Source organism: Poecile atricapillus, chromosome 20 (assembly GCF_030490865.1).
Source record: "Poecile atricapillus isolate bPoeAtr1 chromosome 20, bPoeAtr1.hap1, whole genome shotgun sequence".
Classification (NCBI taxonomy): Eukaryota; Metazoa; Chordata; class Aves; order Passeriformes; family Paridae; genus Poecile; species Poecile atricapillus.
Genome location: NC_081268.1, coordinates 3,381,565 through 3,395,793, shown reverse-complemented (window position 1 = coordinate 3,395,793; position 14,229 = coordinate 3,381,565).

Sequence of the window (14,229 nt, the reverse complement as noted above, 5' to 3'; positions counted from 1 at the left end):
GGACACTGGGGACCCCCACAGCACCGGGGACCTGTGCCAAGCATGCCAGGGCTGGTGGCCACCTCCTCAGGAGGGGCTGTGTGGATGTTGCCTGCCAGTGGAGCACCTTCTGGGGTATTTGTGACCCTCCCGAAATTTGGGATACAAGACTGTGCTATTGGCACCCTGTGCCTATGTTGGGAAAGAGAGAGGTGCATGGTTTGGGTCACTAAATCTGCAGGACATCACCTGACAAAGGTGTTTGTTCTCTTCATGGCCAGGCAGCAGAGAAGCGTGGAAACAGCTGCCCTGATGCTGTAACTTTCAAGCCCATTCAGGTGCAAAAGTGATTGTATTTCAAATTTCATCTGTGTGTGTGTGTGTGACCTCAGCTCTGGGCAACCCAAGCAGGAACAATACAGTTTTTAATGGGATTTAGGTACTCCAGTCCACACTGAAAGCAGAGGCACTTTGAAGCACGAGGGTTGTGGCAGTGGCAAGTATTTCTTGACTCTCCAGACCCCCACGGCAGCCCGTGGGCTGTGCTCCTGTCCCAGCAGAGTGCCTGGCATGGATTTAGGGCCACGTGCCACCTGGGGCTCCCCTGTGTCCCCAGCTCGTGCCGGCAGCTCCTGCGCAGGCTCACAGGCAGCACGGAATTACTCCCACCCTGATTCAGCAGAACAGAGCTCTGGGCAAATCCCCCGAGAGCTGCAAAATATTCCTGTGTTTATTTATATAAATGCATGGCTAAAGAAAGCCCCCTCTTGTTTTCCTTGGCAGAAAGGGTTTGAGAGGCTGCCCATCACCCTCCCCAGCAGCAGCTGATTGTGTACCCCGTGTGTGAGCGCTCCCAGGGTGCAGGCATTCCCAGCTGAGGGAATCTTTGGGAGCACAGCTGTCCAGGGGAATCTCCTCGAGGCAAAAATGAGTGCCTGGGAGCTCAAATTAACAGCAGGGAGGCTCAACCTCCTGCTTTTCCTCTCAGTGATGGGTTTGAAGCAGCAGCTCCCTATGGAAAGGCTCAGGGGTCACATGGATGGCCTGTGCCACCTGTGGGTGAGGGATCTGAGATCCAGGGCTGAGACCTGTCCCCAGCATCAGCACACACACAGGCTCAGCCCTGCAATGCACAGCATCTCCAGGACCCTCCCCAAAACTCTACACCCCAATTTTATCATCTGCCAAAGCCCCAGCTGGCCCTGTGCCATGTGCTGGGATGGATGCAGGGCACGGCAGGGACACCGTGCACCCACACCTCTGAGCACACACGGAGCCAAGCATGGAGCAGGAGCGAACTGGGATGTGTGGAAAACTCTTCCTGTTTACCCAGGGCGAGGAGCCCTGAGCAGTGGCTGCTGGAGGGGGAAGCAATCAGCAGGGGCCACGCGAATGGAGGGGTTTAAATCTGAAATTGTGACGCTTCATCTTGTCCTCCCAGGGAAATCGGTGCTGGGGGAAAACCTGGGAGGCAGCCAAGGCTCAGTTACACTGTGAGGGAGGGAGGGAGGCAGAGGGTGTTGGTGCCAGCTGTGCCCACACCTCTGCCTGCACCTCCCATTGTCCCCAAAACCTCCTGCTGGCTTCTCCAGCACCCTGGCAGCTCCCCAGCCCACCCCAAGGTGCCCTCCTGTGTAACCCATGGGGACAGTGGTAGTGGGACCCCCCAGAGCAGAACAGCCACTCTCTTTGTGCAGGTCTCTCGCTCCTCCTGGAAGTCTCCACCTCTGCAATAAAGACATTTTCCAGAGTCTCTGATGCCCATAAGGCCTCCTCTCCCAGCAGCTGCTCATTAACACCAGAAGCTAATTGCTAGCAAATTGTTAGTTAGATATTTGACACCAAATTGCACAAGGAGCTGGTGTTAACCCCGTTTTCCAGCTGGGGTACAGGTGTGGCTGCTGCAGCAGTGCCTTGGGCCAGCTCTGGGGACAGTAGAGCAGAGAGGGGCAGCTCCTGTGCAGGTGGGCAGAGTGACACACACAACCTTTGGAATGCTTCATCTGCACTCTGAGGGCTCAGCCTCCCCTCTCACTCCTGACAGACAGTTCAAGGAAAGCCTGATAAGAGAAGGGGAGAAAGTGAGGGAGACAGGCAGCAGGGATTTAATGTTGTGCAAGTGGCCGTCCTGAACACAGGCAGCAGAGCTTGGGGAAGAAACTCTCCTGCCCTGCAGGGCTGGGACCCCAAGGTGTGGCCATGGCTGATGCTGCAGGGAGCACAGAGCAGGGAAAATGCCCAGAGCCTCCCTCTGGCCAAGGCAGAGTGCTGAAGGGCTCTTATCTGCCCTGTGCTGGGAGATAAGGCTGCAGGGCTGTCCTAGGGGAGCAGCTTGTATCGCTCACAGATACCCCCCTGGCTGCACAGAGCATCCAGGCACACAGAAAACATTTGAGAAAGTGTTTGAGAAAGCCATGTGCAATGGAAAGACACACAGGATGGATCAGCTCTGCACTGCAGGGGTGCAGTGTCTGCTGTCCAGAGCACGTTTCCTCAGCCTGTGAAACTGCTGGGTGCCTCCTGCTGCAAATCCCTGTGGAGAAAAATTATCACAGACCAAAAGAAAGGTACCTGGGCTTGTTGCTGGGCCGGGAATCCTGCCCACTCTCCCCAAATTCCCTCAGGTATGAGGTGATGTGGTCCTTGCACACCCTAGGTTTCTGCCTTGGAGCCAGCTCCCACCAACACAGAAAGATGGGAAAACGTTTTCCACTGCAAAAATTACACTCAGTCAATCCAGCTGCCCCTTTCCTGCACCAGAAACACCTCTGTGCATGCATTAACAAGCATTAATTTATTTTTGCTATTATTTGACAGCAGAGTCCAAATCCTAAATGCAGAGCCTTGCTTTCAGCAAAGATCCAAAACACAGGGTTTGAATTCTCTGCCAAAAGTAACAGCAAACTATCGATCAGGTAAGGACTCCCACAGACCTGCCACTTATTTCATGGAATCCCAGACTGATTTGTGTTGGAAAGGAACTTAAATCCCATCCCATTCCATGCCCTGCAATGGCAGGGACACCTTTCCCTATCCCAGGGTGCTCCAAGCCCTGTCCAGCCCAGCCTTGGACACTTCCAGGGATCCAGCTTCTATGGGCATCCTTGCCTCACCACCCTCACAGGGAAGAATTTCTCCCTAATATCTAATAAAATATATATTCCTTCAATTTAAAGCTATTCCTCCTTTTCCTATCACTCCATGTCCTTGGAAATGTGACTTTTGGGCTATTCCATCCTCAGCAGAGTCCTGAAGGCTGAGCCCTCCTCTTCCTCTTCCCTGCCTGCAGCCAGCAATCTCCTTCCCAGCAACTCTTACTGGTCACTGTAGACGACAAAAATTGAAATTTTACATCTTCCCAGTCGCAGAACAAAACACCTGCAACTGATTAAAAAGTTTTCTACCTCAAAAAAAAAACTCTGTGCATGGGGAAAAAAATGCACACCAAGGGCTGGTTCTGATCTGGCTGTGTGGGACAAAGTCCAGAGGAGGTTTCCATGGAGAAGACCTGGAGAATGGACAGGACGTTACACTAATGGTGCTGCACAGAACTGATCCAGCCAAATAACACCCAGCTGAATAGAGCTCCACGGCCTTTTTATAAAATTAATAAGGCGTGGAAGAGATAAGTGTCTCCCATTAGTGGATTTAATACCTTGGCTTAAAAGTCCTACCCAGGAGACTTCCATGGCTTTTCTGCTGACCTTGCTGGATTTCAGCATAAGAGAGAAGTGGAATTCAGCCTAAAAGTCAGAGAGTGAATGCAGAAGTCAAGACTTAGGAAAAAGATTTTTTAAAAAAAAAGAGCTGTTGATATTTCTCCTCTCTGACACGTCGCAGTCTGTCAAAATGGCCACTGCCTTTATTTTGTTTAATCACTTATCTCCATGGAGGGAAGAGGAAATTCCCAAGAACGCACGGTCGTTAAAAATATTAGCCAGGGCCTGGTGATTATTTTTGGTAGCTAAAAACTTCCTGGCTGAGGGGTCTGGGTTTGCATTGGACTCAAGTAAATGTTTTAGGATAACTTTCATAAATACCCATTATACTCAAACCAGTGGGCAGTTTACAATTCAACTGGGAAGGGCGGGGACATGTTTCTCTTTCTTTTGTTCTGCCTGGACGCATGCTAAAGTGCATAGATCCACACTGAATTAGCATTTAGCTATTTTCTTGTATCCTTAAATAAAGGACCAGTTCACACAGTCAGAAATCTCTGTTTCCTTTTGGGCAGGAAAAAGGAAGTGAATGCAAGGGGCAGATTTGGAGTTTGCTTGCAAGAACAATTGAACTCCCATCCAGAGGGGAAGGGGATCTGCGTCAAGAGGAATTCACTTTTTTCTCTCTCTTTTTTTTTTTTTTTTTCCCCCCTCTGGAAGGGAAGAGAAAAATGACCTTTAGTTTAAAAGCTTGAAAGAATAAAGGTCTGAGCCTTCAGAGCTGCCTGCACAAATATAGTCATAAAGGCTTTTTCCTGACAAAAGGCTCCCGGGGCTGCTCGCGCCGTCCTTCAGCGACTGCGGACACGGCTCCGGCTGCTCCCCTCTTACTTATCCCAGGTGAAGGGCGGCACCCAAACCTGTCAGCAGTTCCTGCCCACCAGGGACAGGCCCTGGGTGTTTCTGAAAAATATCTGTCGTTTTTCTCGCTGTCCCTCCCCAGTGCTGCCCATGCTGGTGGGGCGGATGAGGCTTGGTGGATTGGATTTAGAGGATCGTCTTGCCTTGCTCCCCCAAAATCTCATTTATAGATGTGTGTGCAAGCAGGCAGGGCATTGGCACAATCTTTTATGTGGCCAGCACCTCACACTGGCCCCATTTTGGTTCCTTTACTGCACACCACAAACCCCCTCCCAGCTTCTCTGGGCAGAGGATGTGCACTGAGCTCTCAGGGGCTTGACTGAGTGTCAAAACACTTTTTGTGTGCTCTCATCTCCATGGTCTCACCCAAACCATTTCAGCCCTCAGCACTGCTCTCTGTTTAGTGGGCCTTAACTATCCACTGAGGATTTTTCTCTGTATTTTGTTCTCCCCCCATGCAAGCCAGATTTCCAAGACAAGCTTCCAAGGAAGCCCCAGAGCTGGAGAGCACAGAGGCTGAACCTTGTTAGGGTGTTTGAGCACCTCCAAGGCCATTAAGAACTTCAGAATGAAGCTGAGTGCCACAGGCTGGGGTGTCCCCATGATTCCCAGCTCTTGCCAGAGCAATCCTGGGAAAAAAGGGACTCATCACCCTTCCCTCCTCTCCACACATCAGCCAGACCAGGCACAAATCTGCCTGAGGGGTTTCTGCCCCAAACCAGAGCCAGGCCAGCAGCTCCCATCCTGCATCCTGCAGAGCATCACTTCCCCAGGCCTGCTTCCCTCCAGGTAATGACCAGGGCCCGAGGGAGCACAGGGGATCCAGCTCCACTCTGGGTTCCCACACACTCACAAAAGCTCCTCGGAGCAGTTTTCTTCCCATCCAAGGAAAATATTTGCTCGGAGCGTGAAGCTGTGGCTGGGCAGTGTCAGCAGCAAATGTCAGCGAGTGTCGGCAGGAGAGAAACTAATTAGGCAAAATGAGCCAGATTTTTCCCGGGAGGAGCTGCTCTGTGATCACTGCAGGAAGGATGGATGTGGCCTAATGGTTAAATGGATCATTTTGTGCTCTCTGGTTGCCTCTCTCCTGGTTTTATCTCAGCCACTTTGCTGCCTGCCCAAGGGCCCAGCGGAGCTGGTGACCCTCCTGACGGCACATCACCGACACCTCCCAGCTGAGCTGGGCTGAAATCACCTCTCAGTGTTAAAGCTCCGGGTCTCCAGATGTATTTTGGCAGGTTTCCACTTTTCTTCTCTGGAGCTGTCCATCCTCAGTGAGTGCAGCTGGAGAGATGCTCCCACCAGCGCTCAGAGGGACAAACCAGAGCCAACAGAGACCCGGAGGGACGAGCACAGCCGGTCCCAAAGCAGTGAGACATCGCCTCTGCCAAGGTCAGATGTGTGCAGAGCCTGGCACTAGGCAAAGGTGCATCTGGGAGCGCTGGGATGACTCAGTCCATGAGGAAATGGTGTCATCTCCAGCCCCGTGCAGCAGCTCCCTTACTCTGTTTCCAGCTCCACTCATGGTTTTATCCTTTACTACCAAAACTTCCTGACCAAACCCCCCCAGCTGAAGTGAAGCTGAAGCCTGAGTGAGGTTTCAGGTCCTACTCATGGCTCTGTTACATCGAGGGAGCCCAGCAGGGATCCCATCCCCACGTCCAGCCTGGGATGGGAACAGAACAGCAGCGGGAGAGGTGTATGGAGAAAGGGAGGATCACACCAAGCACATGGGAATTTCCCAGCCCCATGGATTTCTGTTCTTATTCCTGCTCCTCCTGAGCTCCCACATGGGGAGTGCATGCACTGCACCTCCTACCTTGGTGCATAAAGGTAATTCATTAACCTGCAGGAATGAGGAGCCTAAACTTTCCCCCAGTCCCCGTGAGAGCAGCAGCTGCCTGTGGTGCTGCCGGGCTGGGGACATTCCCCCGGGCTGGGGACAATCCCCTGGGCTGGGGACAATCCCCCAGGTTGGGGACAATCCCCCGGGCTGGGGACAATCCCCTGGGCTGGGGACAATCCCCTGGGCTGGGGACAATCCCCCAGGTTGGGGACAATCCCCCGGGCTGGGGACAATCCCCCAGGTTGGGGACAATCCCCCGGGCTGGGGACAATCCCCTGGGCTGGGGACAATCCCCCAGGTTGGGGACAATCTCCCCGGCTGGGGACAATCCCCCGGGCTGGGGACAATCCCCTGGGCTGGGGACAATCCCCCGGGCTGGGGACAATCCCCCGGGCTGGGGACAATCCCCTGGGCTGGGGACAATCCCCTGGGCTGGGGACATTCCCCTGGGCTGGGGACATTCCCCTGGGCTGGGGACAATCCCCCGGGCTGGGGACAATCCCCTGGGCTGGGGACAGGTTCCCAGGCCGTGCCAGGCAGGCAGGACATGTGTACACAGCTCCTCAGGAATGCACCCTCCCAGCAGGAGCTGCAGAGCAGCGAAGGAAAGGCACAAAGTCCAGGGGAGCCCAGCTGGGTGTGTGGGGCTGGGCTTTTCTTCCCCTCCCAGAGTCACAGCACTGGGTTTGGGATTCCAGGCCAGACTGGGGGCCTGCAGTGGGACCAGGCAGGTTCTTCCCAAGGTAGAGCAGGTTGTGACAAGGTTCTGAGTGCTTCTGCAAGGCCAGGGACAGGGGAAGAGCTGGAACTGTGACCCCACAGCACCTGCAGAGCTGCCAAGTCCCCTGTGGGGCTGGAATAATTCCCTCCCCAGCCCTTGCTTTGCCCACCAGAAGCAGCAGAACCAGTCCCAAAGAGGGCCGAGCAGACACTGCCCCAAATGTCACCTGAGTGCCCCAACAAAGAGGATAAACTTTTCTAGAAGAAACACTGGGAATGACCCAACTTGAATTTACAGCAAAAAATCACTTTCCTTCTGCTCCTGGAGGACCCAGGGCTCGGGGATGCTGCTGGAGGCTGTGCCAGCCCAGTGGGGAGCCTTCAGCTGTTTTATTCATAGAAATCCAGGCTGCAGAGCAGCCCTGGAGCTGCAGCTTCCCTGGCAGCAGCCCAGAGAGGGTCTGTGCTGCAAGGAAACGGGCAGGGCAGCACAGGCAGCACCAGTGTCCCAGCAGGACAGATAAAATCTGGATCAGGCAGAAATGGAGCCATCAGAGCAGGACCTCGTCACGTGCCCAGTTCCTCCTGCAACAGTTCAGGTTGGATCATCTTATTTTCCATAAACACACCAGGTTTGTAATCCTGGATTTGCAGGACAGCGCTGCTGGGATGGTGCTTGGAGCTCAAGTGTCAGCCTTAAACCTGAGCTTTGCTGAGATTACCCCCAGCCACAAAGCCAGCAGCGCTCAGCAGGTTCTATATGAGCACAAAAATTGGTTGGATCAGGATTCCTGCGGCACAGAGTGAACAAAATCACTGGCCTGTTACTTCTGAATTCCTTTCCTTTTCTCTTTTGCTCTGTTTTGATTTTGATTTATTTTTCTCTCGTAGGAAGCAGCTCAGAGATTGGTTGTGACATACCCCAGGCTAATTCCATGGAAAGCCTGTTTTCCAAAGGAAACGTTTGCCATCTTACTCCCAGCTTTGATTTGCCTGTCCCTGCTCACTTGCCAGAGCTTGTTCTGCAACATTAATAGGGAAGTTTCTTTGCACAGAGCCAATTGTGCCCGAGAGGTTTTGTTCAAGGGCTGAAAAGCACATTCACTTGGTGTTTGAGATGACATTTATTTGGTGGGTGAGTTGGAGAGCTCAATGAGCAGAGAGAAAAAAACATCCTTGTGAGGAGTTCTTTCGAAAGAAAAGAAACAAGAACCCAGGAGAGATAAGAAAATGAGCGTTTGCAGAATCTGGGAAAGCCTCGTGCAGTGGGAGGGAGACAAAAGCACGAGAGTGCACTTTATTTGTGACAAGCTTTCCATCCTGGGCAGCCAAACAGGACATCCTGCTTCAGTTCTCCTTCCTCTCTTTAATTAGAGTTGTGTTCAGGACACTGCCGTTAATGTCATCTCAGCATTTCCATGACAAAGCCCTGTTTTTGCCGGACTTTAGGAACTTGGCCCTAGAAAAGTCTGTTGTTAGTGCACAACTGTTCAGTGCAGAGGCTGGAGGGGGTTTGCTGACAGCTGCTGTGACATTTCCATCACAGGGAGCTGCCACCAGCTCGGAGAGAGGTGTTTCCATCCCGGATGTGGGAGCAGTGGAGGAAACCAGAGCCCATCTCTGGCCACAGCAGGATTAGGGGTGTTTGTGCTCCAGGAATGTCTCCATTTCAGGTCTGAGTTGTGGCACATCTGAAAGTCACTGAAAACACACCACCCACGTTTTTGATTCTGTGAGTCACTGAGGAGGCCTCTGTGGCTGCAAATAATTAAAGAAGAATCTGAAAAGAAAGGTGGATTCTCCTGTAGTGGTGTTTTCACTACCTGAGAACAGGGCCTGGCTACAGCCCCCCAAAAGGAGCCCCTGAAATTCCTGTCAAAGGGGCACAAACACCGACCTGGCTGACAAGGGAGCTGTAAAACACCCGTGTTTGAAAGAAGCTGAAATGCACCTTAAACACCAGGACAGCCTGGCAGAGCTCAATCAGCTCTGCTGATAAACCAGATTCCTGTCATGCTTGTTGTGCTGTATAAACTCCTTCCTTTGGGTCTCCAGGGCAGGACCTGGGGTTTGTGCACAGCTCTGAGCACAGGGACAGGAGAAATCCTCATTCCCATCCCACTGAGAGAGCCCTGTTACACCAGACTCTGCATCCCTGGAAAGGAGAAACCAGAGCTCAGTCCAGCCAATGCTTCTGGGGCTGGTTTTGGCTCGAGAACTGCTAAATATTATTAGCAAAAAGAAAACCACTTTTATTTTTTTCCACAGTGGAAAAAACTAGTCCTTCCAATTGAAAATATTAGTGAGATTCTTCCACTCCTAAAGGGAGGGCAGATCCCTTTGTTCCTGCTGCAGTCCCAGGTGCATTGCTGGCATCCAGAGCGGGGCAGGCTCTGGAAGAAGCTGTAAAGCAACATTTCATCACAGGATACTCCAAAGCAGACAGGGCTAAGCCAAACATCCTTTTACTGCTCCTCTTTCACTTCCCATTTGAGGGGAGAGCACACAATGGCCCTGCACCCTGAGCTAGGGCTGTGCTGGGGGATCCCCCCTGGCATGAAGGAGTGGGGCTGCATTTTCTCCTGGCCTCCTGCACGGCCAGGCTGCTGTGTCCCCTGTCCCAGGCTCCCACGAGGAATTCCACGAGGAATTCTCTGCCCTCTCCCACCCGTGCTGCCACCCCACAGCTTCCCTCACTTGCTGAGGAACCAAATCAGAGAAGTAACCTGATTCAAACGGACTAACAGAGTGAGGAAACGGTGGAAAGAGGCTGTCTGGGGGCTCTCCAAGCTGTCTGGAGCTGTTTACCCAAACTGGTTTGGGTAAAGGGCTCTGATGCTCCAATGCCAGCACATGGCAGAAGCCCAGTGGCGTTTGGCCTTTGGCTGAGGAGATTTAGGATGTGCTGGCACAGCGCTCGCTCAGCAGTGCCCACCGATGCTGGGCACCCCCGGGAAGGGCTCCAGGCTCCATCCCCCTGGCCTGGCTCTCAGCAGAGCAGGGCAGGGCAGGAAGGGAGCAGCAGAGTGAGGAGATGAGTGTTTCCTGCCCCTCGGCAGCCACACAGAACAGCGCTGTCACTCCACAGCCCCCGCAAGTGCGGCAGCAAGATAACTCCAGACACAGCCACCATCACTTCCCCCCTTTGTCCCTGGCTTTTTTCAGGCCTTCCTGAGCACAAACGTCCCATCTCCAAAGGAATGTCACTGCTGCTGGCCGCCCCCGGGATGCCGAGCGGGATCCGTGGGGATGTGGGTGCTCCAGCACCCCGGGGTGTGGAGCAGCTGGCAGCCCTGAGCTGGGAACTGCCATGGGAGGACATGGAAGGCATCTTGGCATGGAACTGAACTGCCACATCCCCCAGTTTCCTGGCCTGAGTCACTGAGTGCAGGAGATGAAAGGCTGTCGGGAGCTCATGGAAACCAAGGTGCTCCGGAGCTCAGGGCAGCCCGGGAGCCAGCACACCCAGTGTGCACCCATTCCTCAGGCTCCTGAGGTGGCACAGTTCCCCTCCAGCCTCACAAGATGCTCCAGTCCATGCCTGGAAGGTGCTCACAAGACGTTTCTTGGCTGTGGCAGTCCCTGCTCCTCGGCTGTCCCTCAGTGGTGCCCACTGAGCCAGCCTGGCTGGCTGTCCCTGGCACAAATCCCACAAGAGCCCTTCTGATCTGAAAGCAGGGAGTGCTTCCAGCCCTTAAATTAGGCTGTGTTTTCCCTTCCCCCAGATTCCTTCTCAAAAGAGGGCTCTGGGTTTGGCTTTTCGGATGCCGTCACCCGCAGAGCTCTCGCTCTGACTCCACTCAGCACAGACCTGCTCAGGGCACACAGCTGCAGAGAATCCACCCCACGGGAGATGTTTGCACCCCCACAGCACCGTGGGGCAACGGGGGGGCTTGACAGGAACAGGGGGTACCCACAGAGAGGGCCCGTGGACAGCACAGCCCCAGCGTCCCCAAAGCCAAGGCTGGGACACAGCGAGGCTGTTTCGTTATCTCCCCCCCTGCCTCTCAAGGACAAAACAATCCAACGGTTGTAGAAAGACATTTTTCACCAAGGGACTCTTCATTAGTGCTTGTTTCCTCTCCCAGCCCATTTCCTGGAAGCAGTTTGTGCTGGTGGGGGTGGGCAGGAGCCACGGGATGCAGGAGCTGCAGGAGTGCGTGAGGGAGCACACACATTCCTGCCACGCTCCATGGGCCAGGGCCACACCTGGACACGCTGTGGCCGCCAGCTTCCTGTGCCTGGAAACACAGCAGGCAGGGCCAGGGCAAGGGGAATGGAGATTAAATTAAATATTTGGAAGGAATTCTTCCCTGTGAGGGTGGCCAGGCCCTGGTACAGAGAAGCTGTGGCTGCCCCTGGATCCCTGGAAGTGTCCAAGGCCAGGCTGGACAGGGCTTGGAGCAAGCTGGGATGGTGGAAGGTGTCCCTGCCCATGGCAGGGGGTGGAATGGATGATCTTTAATATCCTTCCAACCCAAACCACTCCATGATTCTATACTCATGAGCACCTTGCAGGTCCTGGTGTCCCCAGATATGTCCTGACACGGATGGCCCACAGCTCCTGCTATCAAACCTCCTGCACAGCTGTTTATGGATCAGCCATAAATATTTGTTCCTGGCTGCAGTTTTCCCAGGAAAGATTTCAATCCATGAGTGATTCCTCCCTGAGCCAGTTCTTCCCTCGCTGTTTACTTTTGGAGTTCCTCCAGTTAAACACAGCTTTATTTCTCAAACAAGTGGAAAGCGATATCTATCATCTCCATCGATTATAATAAACCAATTATGGATCATGCAGCAACCAAACAACAAAAAAATGATCCTGTAACAAAATAACAGAAAAAAAAAAAAAAAAGATCAGCCAGCAAACTGCAGCCAGGAGGGAGCTGGCAGGGGGAGGAAGAGGATATGGTGCTTCTGGAGCCGCGGCCGTTTGAAGGCTGTGAAGGGAAGCAGGCCAGAGGGTTATCCAATCTCTCGGAGCAGACATTTCCGCCTGGCACGCCCCAGAGGCACAGTCCCCCTGCTTCATCAATAAATCACCGATCCCGCCCGCTGCGGCTGCCCCGGCAGGAAACGGGAGCGGGGTGCGGGTGCCCCTGTGCCCGTGTGTGCACTGGGGAGGATGCAGGTCACAGCCAGGAGCCCCCAAAGGTCCTGCACGGCCTTTCCCAGCTCACCTGGATCTGGAAAAAGAAGCTGCAGTCCCCATGACCCAGCACAAGCACTTGTGGCACAACCTGGAGATGGACAGAACTCCTCCTTCTGTTCCCCCTTCCCAGCTGCCTCTCTGTAGAAATCCCGAGCTTTCCAAAGGCTCCCAGGACTCTCTTTCAGCCCCAAACAATGCAAGCAGGATTGTTTCCCCGGGAACACAAGCACGGTTTATTGGAGGGCCACTCGGCACTTTTGGCAGATGATTCTGAGCAGATGTTGCAGATGTTGGAGCACAGGTAACACGGGCTGTCCTGCTGGATCCAGCCACGTGCTGCTCCCCATCACAGCAGCATCCTCACCCATTCCCTGCTGGCACCCCCATGCCCTGACCCCCCTGGAGATGGATGCAGGGATGCCAGGGGTGATGGCACACCTCGTGTCACCCTGTCCTTGCAAGGACAGCCTGGCTAAAGCAGGAGGGACAGGGACACGCGGCGTGTGGCTGCTGGAGCCTCCAGCAGGGCGATGCAAGCGGCCCCACACCTCCCTGGGATGTGAAATGCTAAATGACACAAATCCCTGCCACCAGCGCTTCCTGTTTTCCTGCTACAAGGGCTCACGCCTCCCCGCAGTCCTTGACCCCGGGACTGTGCTAGAAAGGATGTGAAATCCCTCTCCTGCTGCCCAAGGCTGGGCTCGGGGCTGTCCCGGGAGCCCTGAGCCCGTGGCCACTCTGTCCATCTGTCTGTCTGTCTGTCTGTGCATCCATCTGTGTGGACACAATGGTCACACGGTGCCTGCAGAGCCTCGGGGGACAGGATCTGATAGCTCAGGGGGGAAAGCAGAGCCACAGAACAAAGCAAAGCCCAGCAAAGCTGAGTCTTTGATTCCAACCCTTTTTCCCCCTCTCTGAGCTGTTTTCTCACTTGCACTTCCCCCAGATTTCAGGTTGGTCTCTTGCAGACGGAGCCAGGTTGATCCAAGCTCAAGGGTTTTGCTTTCCCTGCACAGATGGAAAGATATTCTCAAGATCCCTTCCTGACACACATTTCCCCATGGCACAGGCTGGGCTTCCCAAAATGTCAGGCAGAGGAAAGTGGGATTTCTGTGAGAGCAGAAACTGCTGCCCCAGGCTGTGCAAACCCTCATGGACACACGCTTAAGGAAATGGCCCAGCCAGGGCAGGTTGTTGCCTTTTGGAGAGTCACCACCTCTCATCCCTGCTGGGAAATGAGGCTGCTCCAACTTTTCAAGATTCTAAGTGTGAAGTAAGTGTTGATCAAGCCAGAATGATGAGTGTTTCACTCTCCTTTTCTTGGGGTGACATGATACTTCAGCTCTGGTTTGTTTAATTTTTCTGTTACGGGACTGTGGAGAGTCAGAAATCCCTTCACAAACAAGCCCAGGTCTCCCCCAGCAGCTTCACCACAGGAAACTCCACACACAGACATTATTGCAGTGGGGACAAGAAACATGAGCAGGGCTTTGGGGAGGGGGGAAAGACAAGGGCAGTGGGTACCAGTTCAGCCAGTACCAGGCAGACCCAACATTTGTGATGTTTCTTGCAGAAAGGAGCTGTGATAACCATCTATTTTGAGGCTTTGCTAGCATAGATCTTTTCATCAAACACTGTTAGGCCAGACCACCCAGCAGTACCAGGCTGTCCTTTGGGGACATCATCAAAAGCTCTGCAAAAGGGCTCAGCTCCCAGAAAACAGAAGTGAGGACACGGTGCCACACAAATGCTCCGTCAGCCCTCTGAGCCGTCCCCTGACCACACATGGCTGAGCCCTTTGCACAGGTCAGGGAGCTCATCCCAGCCCTGCTCCCAACTGTGCAATCACAGCCAGATAAAAGTCTCCCCCTCCCAGCTCAGGGCTCCAGTTACAGCGCACTTAATCCTGGAGCCAGTTTGACACTGCAGCTCTGGGCTGATTGCGTGACCCA